This window comes from Leiobunum rupestre, chromosome 3 (assembly GCF_980474605.1).
Source record: "Leiobunum rupestre chromosome 3, qqLeiRupe1.1.hap1, whole genome shotgun sequence".
NCBI classification, from domain to species: domain Eukaryota; kingdom Metazoa; phylum Arthropoda; class Arachnida; order Opiliones; family Sclerosomatidae; genus Leiobunum; species Leiobunum rupestre.
In genome coordinates, this window is record NC_143386.1 from 33,964,336 (window position 1) to 33,974,009 (window position 9,674).

The window sequence follows — 9,674 nt, forward strand, 5'->3', positions numbered from 1 at the left end:
CTTTCTAACCATATATTAGTATATTTGAGTATTTGTGTGTATAACGGCAATAACTGTTTTTGAAAAACTGCAAGAAATACGGTTTTAGCGTTTAATCAAATCCGTACTTTTTAGAAAGTATCTTATGAAAACCTTTTATTTTCTAAAAATTCAAATATAATAATATACTTTACGTTACAAAATTTGACAAAACGAGAAACATACAGAAAATGAATTTTTTGGTCGTGCATTCGATCTGGTTTAGGAAATTTTTTTAAATACTGATATTTTCGTTTCAAATATTTCTTGAGCTCGTTTAAGGAAATCACTGTTAAACATGAAACACCTGCCAGAAGTGGTCGTTGGCTCTGGATCAGGTAATAGGCAAAGTATATCTTTAAGGGGAACAAAGCATTCGTCTGTTCTTCTAAGCCAACTTAAGACATTCGTAAGTTGATCTCTAAACATGAACTTTAAACTATAATCGTTCTTTTCTTTGTGAGTGGCTACTAGGGATGCAACGATTCCACTTTTTTGGACTATCTCGGTTCCGGATCCGGTTAAGGTTCCTAAATTTTTGCTTTATTGGTACCGGTTACGGTTCCGGTTCTTAAAAATTTAATTTATCGGTTCCCGTTTCGGTTACGGTTCTCAAAATTTAGAACCGATCGGTTCCTATACGGTTCCTATACGGATTCAGTGTGTTTAGTATTATTTGAAGTTAAATACACAAGCAATTCAAATGAAGTTAAAGAGAAATAAAATCCACCACATTTATTTATATAGAATATAAAATTTGTTTAACGAGTTAATCGAAAAATGTGTTTTTGATAAATTATATTTTAAAAATAGTAGCTTTCTCAGTGACGAAGCTATGGGTTCGGGGTCCTCCCGCGAAACTGTTTTGGGGGTCCCTTATAATCATAAAGGCCGAGTCGCGATTATCGCCCTCTAGAGTTAGGGCTAACATGAATCGCCTTCTACAATTAGATTTAACACGTACTTGCATGTTAAATATATAAAACGCGTAAAAATGGCTTTAAGCCCTAAGTGAAACGATTAATATAAAGCACGGCAATCAGCGCCTGGAGCATTAAAAACAAAGGTTCTGGTAGAGCTTGCAAGTCAGGAGTTCAGACTGCGAAGTCCGACCAGAAACACGATCTAGATGACTTAATGTAAAATAATTAAAAAAAATATTGCTACTATTCTCTCGTAGGGAACTCATGTTAGCGCGGTATTTGGTTATTCAATAAAGTAGGGTAAAAATGAAATCTTCTGTTTGAAAATTCCCACGGTTTATCGTTTCAAGATGGAGGGGGGGGGAAATGATGTACTTTCAAGGATTGGGGAGACATTGCCTTGCCTTCCGCTCCTCATTTCAGGGGCGTAGGAACGTTTTAGAAGTTGGAGGGGGCAAAGAGGAACGAAGCGGGGGTCTAGGAGCTTAGCCCCTGATGTAGAGTGAGTAATCGGTCGCGAATGTCATAAGGCTTTAGAGTAATTTATGAATTTAACATACACAAATCTACAATATTAAAATGAGAATGGTTTTGAATTTTTAAAGGAGTGTAGCTTCATCGAATGCATGTGATACTGTTTGACCTCTATGTAAATTGGCAGGAAAAGACACAGTTGAGCTTCTATAAGCTTTATATGCTTTTAAATTGAGAATTTGAGCTTTTGAAGATTTCAACTGACCAAAAAGAGGAAGGGGCAATTACATTAGTTGCCCCTCCCAGGAATATTCAAGGGAGGGGCATTGCCCCCCTGGTTCCTACGCCACTGCCTCATTTCATTTAAAAATATAAAGACAGGATTTCTATGACTCATTTTGATTTCAGTTGAGAATATCGTTCTAAATGGAGTCCATATTATTTCGTTCAATAAGCATTGTCATTTGTGAAATTTCCACTTATGCATTATAAGTGGAAATTTTAGACTTTCTAGACAAAAACCACCCAGGTCAGCGATTATATTATGCAAACGAATTAGCTTTACCTTAAAAACTTTAAATTCAGAAACAAAACTTAGTGATTAATTTACAAGGTTTAACAATCTGCTATAAAACACGTGTCTCGATACTTTCAAACTTCAGTATGTTATTTTCATAAACGTTGTTTGGATCTTTCTGCGACGGTTATTGTGGTTGTATTTATAAAATTTTGGGCGCGCCTGTTGAAACATAAATAAATATTTGAAGCAATTAAAATATTAGCTTGAGCTGACAAGAGAAAAAACTAGACGAGGCCTCCGGCGGTTGAACGGTACACAGTCCCATAGGCAATTTGAGGGCCCCTATATAAAAGCCCCCCCCCCCCCCCCGCATTGCGGAGTCTGCCGGGGCGTTATTTACGCCAATGGCTTTTCTGCTGTTTCTCCTCTAAGTCGGTTGCGAAGGGGATCAAAAATTACGCTTGCCCATTGCCCCACTAAATAATTGCTCGGAGGGCACACTAGTAGCAGTAGACGACAAATATTTTTTGTGGCCTTTGCTACATTTCTGAAATTGTGTCGAGTTTTCCGACTGCAGAAAATAAAACTAAATTATCGCGGATTTCCGGATGATGCCAGTTTTGAAGGTAATCATTTGGAAAACGAGCCCATTTTCAATTGAGAACACGTAAGGGTGTGTCAGTTGACAGTTACGTAGAAACCCACATAGATTTATCTGAGATAGGATAAAGATGAGCTTATATGAAAAACTAATAGTAAATTAGGAAGTTTAATTACTAAATTTCAACATGCGCTAAATGTTGGTAAATAAAGTTATAGAACCGTTTAAAAACCATTTAAAACAATTTAAAACTCGGTTCCGGTTTCGGTCATCACTTTCTTACAAATAGCGGTTCCAGTTCCGGATACGGTTATCAAATTTTTATACTATCAGTTCCAGTTTCGGTTCCGGTTCCTAGAATTTACTCGGTTCTTCTCGGTTCCGGTTCCGGTTATCCGTTGCATCCCTAGTGGCTACATACCATACCTCATCATAGATGACAGCGATATATTGAGGGGGTAAACACTTCGTGTAGTAGGTGTACACTTCTATTTGTATTACGAATAATTACTTCAAATTACTTTGTAATACAGCGTAGTATTGTAGTATGGTGAATTATTGTATAAAACGGTGAATTACCTTGTAATACTGCATAAAATTGCGTAATATCAAGTAATATTGCACGTAATAAGTGTAGTACGTTGTCTATTAAGATGTAATATTATATAGTGCAGTGCATGATTACGGATTTAATAAAACGCTAAAACCGTATTTCTTGCAGTTTTGCAAATACATTTATTGCCGTTATACACAAAAATACTCAAATATACTAATATATGGGTAGAAAGGTCTCTTTACGCTCTATAACGGCATATATGATATATTTATTTTAGAATTGGGCGTCTTGCGTTATTGCCTCAAACATAAAACACCCCCTAATCGACCTTTTCTTAAAAAAAGACATGATAACGCAGAAACTATAAATGATACGTCATGTTTGATTTCGTATTCGGTTTTACCGCTTTGCTTTACATAAACTACGTCAATTTCGTTGAGATTGTATGTAAAAAATAGGATTTTACAGTGAATTATATAAAAGGGTACGGACTTGAGTTTTCAAAGAGATGGTTTTTCAGGGGTGGCGGCCATTTTGATATAAATCAAAAACCGCTCATTATTTTAGAAAACTATTTGGAAATCTTCCATCTTTTGGCAACAGAAATATGTGTTCCAAATTTGATGAAAATCCGTTGACTCATGGTGGTCGGGTTACCTGATTCTAAATGGAATGACCCTGCCATGATTGTACAAATATTGAACATTTTATGTATTAAAACATTATAACGTTAAATATAATGTTATGTACCGATATACCCATAAAAATAGTTAGCCTCTAACCGGTTTAAGAAACATTTTTACAAGTAACTATCAGTATGACGCATATTGGTAGGGCCGACTACTGTTTTATGGGTGGGCTTTAATGAAAGAAATCGGGTCAATTAATATGCTGCCATGAAATATTTGTTGATAAACTGGATGTTTTGAATAAGTCGGGCTGACCTCGACGTTACGACTCACTGCCGACTTAAAACATGCAGTCGGAAAACGGTGTAGTTAGGACCCTTTGGCGGAATAAAAGCCGACTAACAAGGAGAGTACCCGAGATGTTTATTGCCGATTTAGTTCAAAGTCAGCCTTAATGTAGACCTATATGAAATATGAAATTTCAAAGAAGGAGACGTTGCACTACCCATTCGATTTGCTATGGCAACCGAAAATGTTTTTGATCACTTAAAACAATAAAATCTCCATTTAAAAAAGCATGGGATTTTCTCGGTTACGAAAATTTTGAAATTTTTTGAAAATCACGAAATGTGTAATTTGAACCACATTTAGGTAAATTTCATCAAGTTTGGGTAAATTGAAACATTTTTAGGGTAAATTTGTAACAAATTTTGGTAAAATAAGGAAAAAATCTTATTTTGGTTGAAAGTGGTCAAAAACATTTTCGGTTGCCATGGAAAATCGAATGGGTAGTGCAACGTCTCCTTTTGGGAAATTTCATATCTCATATAGGTCTACATTACGGCCGACTTTGAACTAAATCGGCAATAAACACCTCGGGTACTCTCCTTGTAAGTCGGCCCGTAAGGTTAATTGAGGAGGGGGCGTATGTTCAGAAACCGTCGGGCCGACTGATATACAGTTTTCTAGTCGTAAAATAAGGGTTCCCAAGCTGGGTTTTTTATGGGTGGGCCATCTGTCCAATAATATGTCGGGCCGACACCGACTCCCAGCCGACTAAAACCGTACAGTCGGCCGACGGTGACATTTTGACCCTTTAGCGGAATAAATGCCGACTTGGTTGGCCCGTAAGGTTAAATGAGGAGGGGACGTATGTTTAGAAACCCTTCGGGCCGACTGATATACAGTCTTCTGGTCCTAAAATAAGGGTTCCCAAGTTGGGTTTTTTATGGGCGGGCCATCTGTCCAGTAATAAGTCAGGCCGACATCGACGTAGCGACTCTCAGCCGACCAAAACCATACAGTCGGCCGATGGTGACATTTTGACCTTTTGGCGGAATAAAAGCCGACCGAGTCGGGGAAGACACTTTCAGCGACGTTGGCCCGACGAATTCGTGTTACAGGGGTGGTTACTCCTCGTTACCAGACGGTGGAGATTACGTAATTTATGAACAGCTACAAACGTGAAATTTACGTTGTCACAGAAAACGCCAATGTAATTGGTTTAATTATTTTCACAGTCAAAAATCAAGCGAAAAGGAAGAGTGCTCGTTTGGTGAAAATATATCTTCCGACTTTAACTGTCAAAGAATTATTTGGATTTAAAATCATCTACAATCAAGATGGGCTAGTAAAGTTCAAGACACTTAAACCTCTCTAGCGTCAGGTTCTGCCTGCACATTTTCAAAGGGTGGCTTAACATATCTATTGAGGCAGGGAAGCTGGTATATATGACCTTTTGCCGGCTACGAACCCTTCTCCCAAGTTAATATCCTGTTTGGGGCTATGTCAGGGCCTTTGAAGGGGGAATAGTGCCTGGCAGCACTGAGACCTATTTCACCTTCGATACTTTCCATCTATCTAACGATAGGAAATTACATGGCCTCAACAACTTTTGTATTGGTTAATTTGTTTTGCCCACCCGGATATCCTGAGGGTGGGCGGTGGCCACTCTATAACATAGGATGGTAAATTATATATCAAATGATAGGAAATCACATGGCCTCAACAGCTTTTGTATTGCTTTGCGCACCCGCGTATCCAGAAAGTGGGCGGTGCGCACTCTTTAACATAGATTGGTAAATTATATATCAAGGTATAATCACATGGGCTCAACAGCTTTTATATCAGTTTTCCCACCCGGGTCTCCTGATGGTGGGCGGCATCCACTCTTTAACTTAGGATGGCACTTTATATATCAAACGATAAGAAATCACGTAGCCTCAACAGCTTTTGTATTAGTTTGCCTACCTGTCTCTGGCCCTAAATGGGTTAGAGTGTGCAATAACTGGTGGCTTTACCGGGGAGTCGGGGTCCGGCTCTTGTAACCCATAAGGGCAGTGGGTCACTGGGAGATGTTAGCTCTGATCAAATGGTCCTATCTCCACCTCCGACTTCAGTCAGGTTTGGGCTGGATACTGAACTTCGGTTCAGGCTAACGGAGAGGGTCCAGGCAAACTGGCCGCCTCGGCGGATTGGGTAGCCTGCTGTGGGGCGGCGGGCCTCCATATGCGGGCACGGCGGTCCTGTTTCTCGGTCTTTTGGGGCCCACCGGGATCTCTGGTGCTAGCTGTGCCGGGTTACTTGGGCTGCTGTGTGCTCGTCGTTCCCCATTAGGAGCTCTCTCCAAAGGGTTTGACTCCTTACCTACGTAGGTAGGGTGTCGGCTGGAGTTGCTATAACATCCCTTCTTAATCCCACTGCTGTGTGCGAAGTGGGGATTGGTCCACCCATTGCTGCACCTTCTGCTGGGTTGAGTGGCTGGCGTCAAAGGTGCGACCATCAGTAGTAGGGTTCTGCTACCCATGCTGGATTTGTCACCTGTCCGGGCTTGGGGACGCTGGCGTAGGGCACTATGATGATAGGCCTCCGGTGGTATGGTCTCTGTTACTAGGTACACCGGGCTATAATATCTGACACACTGCCTACCTGTGTCTACTAAGGGTGTATGGGTTTGCCCACTTGAATACACTGATGTGGAACTAATATTACGGCCTGGGCCGACTTGTTATCGTCTCTGCGTACAGCAATAATTAACCAAACCACATGACCGTCGCCTGGTTGTCGCCAATTTTTGAAACACATTGTGAAACAGTGGAAAAGTACCAGTTCAATGGGTATGGAAGAAAGTTCCCCCGTTTAGGGTTAGGCCTATATTTGGTCATTGGTTCCACGAATTTGTTTTTGGTAAAAGGGGAAATCTCAAATACCCTGACTGACATTAACTTATTTTCCCACTTTTTTCTCACCATCGACTCGTTCACATTATAGGCGAGAGCTGTAGGTTATACTTATAATAACAGTACTACGTAAGCATCAGTTTTCTATATTTTGTTCGCTTATAACACTTTTGTCAGCCTTGCGACGCGTTTCGTATTTTGAAAGAAAATTATTTGTCGTCTTCATTTTTCAGTCTTGTTTCTTCCGTATGTATTGAAAATCGTTTACCGCCTCTCTGTAGCTTTTATCGTGGTTTTGTCCATTATAAAATGTAACTTTCTTAAAGTGTTTGATTCAAAGTAAAGGAGAAAAAACTCGTGACTTGAATTCCACCCATTATGCGCGCTCCGCTCAATTATTTGTAGAGAACGCCCGGTTCGGGTTTTGAGACGCCCTAGTTTTATTGTTTACTGGGGGACCAGCTAGCGGTTGATTTTCAGCAGACTCGAAATGCGGTCCATTAAATTGACCATCTTGAAAATATACTAAAACGACATAACAACAAAAACTAGTATAAACAAAGCGATCTTGAGAATGGTGCTATCGACCTTCAGAATGTCGATCATTTAAGAACTTTAAAACATTGATTGTAAAAATACTTATTGTAAACCTCAAAAAAGGTAAATTATTACAAAAAAACTTTGTAGAACTTAACGAAATGTTTTATTTCTTTAATTAAAAAATATAAACGGAAAATTTTAGATTTGGGCATTTGGTGGTTTGTAACTTCCATTAATACCTTACATATGAATTAACTTCCACAAAACATATTCAAAATTTAAAAGTCGACTTGAATTGCGTATTTGAATAAATACAAACATATTTCAATTTGAAATGGTAAGAATATTCTAGGTTCGAAGCGAAAGTTTTTCTGGCACAACGTAAGTATATCTGTCTACTAAAATAAATAGTAAAATATTATAATTTTTAAATAAAACAATTTTTTTAATTTCTCTTTAAAATAATAATTATTTGATTGGCTTATCTTAAGGTGGATAAAAAAGTTGTAAACATGTAGTGAGTTGAAGTAGCATTTTGTGACAGAAAGATCAGCTGATGTTTATATCAAACCCAAAAATGTTTTTTTTTTCAATTTTAATTTACCTTTACTAAAAATATTATAGTAATCTAGAATCAATCTGGTTCTGTTCTGGAGTTAGTACGTCACGTGTAGTTTTTGATTTACAAAATTGAGCCATATCGATAACCTTTCGATCCGGCATCTGCACATCAAACAAAGTTTGAGAAAACGAATTGATGGAAAATCATTGTCGGGTGATTTCGAATAACTATCGCACTTTAGTTACATGCTAATATGCCAAGATATAAATAAAAACTGAGTTTAAAATATAGGCCTCTGCATTCTGAATATTATATGAATTTCCCAGTTCTCTCTCCCATACTAGATCATCACTAGAAATAAATCCTAGATGAGTAATTAATTAAGCGAGGAATGCGAAAGTTAGTAAGCTAATTTAGTATTTGATATAGGAAATGAAGAATTAAATAAGGAATTAAGAAACCTATTTAATTGAGCTTAGATTTTCCATGACTAACATAATCTTACTTTATTTATTAATATTATTCTCGAAAAAATTAGCCTGACAGCAAAAAATTAAGTGACATGTAATAAATTGTTGTCTTCAAGTTTTGTGCTCAGTCGCTCCCGTATCATCATAGAGTATATCTTGTAAATTACCGACGTAAAAGCTATTGGTCTATAAGAGTTCAATTCGTCTTTGGGTTTGTCACCCCCTTTATAGATTAGTGTAACTCGCGCTTCGGTCCATTCAGTGGGGACGGTTCGGTCCTCTCGACACGTATTTAACAAACGTAACAGGCAGCGTCTTGCTTTGGGACCCAAATTTTTTAAACACTCCGCGTAAATTCCATCAGAGCCCGCCGCTTTACCGCAATGAAGGCTTTTTAAGACTAACTCCAGTTCCTTAATAACAAAGGCACTCTCAGCAATGTCCATTGAAGCTGGCATTGGGTCGAGGTCAATTTGCTCCGACCCACCAGCGGTTGCGGATGTAATCAATAGTTCAACCTCGAGATCCCGAACATACTCCTGGATACGGTCAACTATGTCTTTCCGGTGGGACAAGAGAGAACCGTTTTTCCCTTTAATGCCCACAGACGCCTTCATATTCCGCGTTGTTTTACGTAGCCTTTTCAAGTATTTCCAAAATTTTCTTCCACGGGTCTTTCCAGCAGACATTATATCGGATCCTTTTCCACTTTCTTGTTAGTAGCACGTATCGTCTTCTCTATTAAGATCTTACACTCAAGTTTGGCCGTCATATACGCATCCCATTTCGTCTTTGTTTTTGCGATATCCTCCTTCCGAGATAGGGCAACACGATGAGCCTTGCATGCCATTCGACGTTTCGAAATAGCCATCTTGACATCTTTATTCCACCAACTCTTAAGACATTTTTTTCCCTTAACCGCAGCAAGGAACCCTGTAGTGAAGCGAGATAAAGTGGAGCACATGACATTTTTCACTGCGTCAACGAAATCGCCATAGGAACAATTTCCCCCGCATGACGACGCCCAATTTTCCAATTCCAGAGTGTACTGCGTTATTTTTTCCGTTTCCGAAAAGTCCCAAAAAACTCGCTTTTTACCAATAGGAGCGTCAATTTGGCGGAAGCTTTCATCAGTAATTTTAAAACTTGGTTGCTCCACACAGGTCGTAATAAGGTTATGGTCACTTCCTACGCTTTTTATA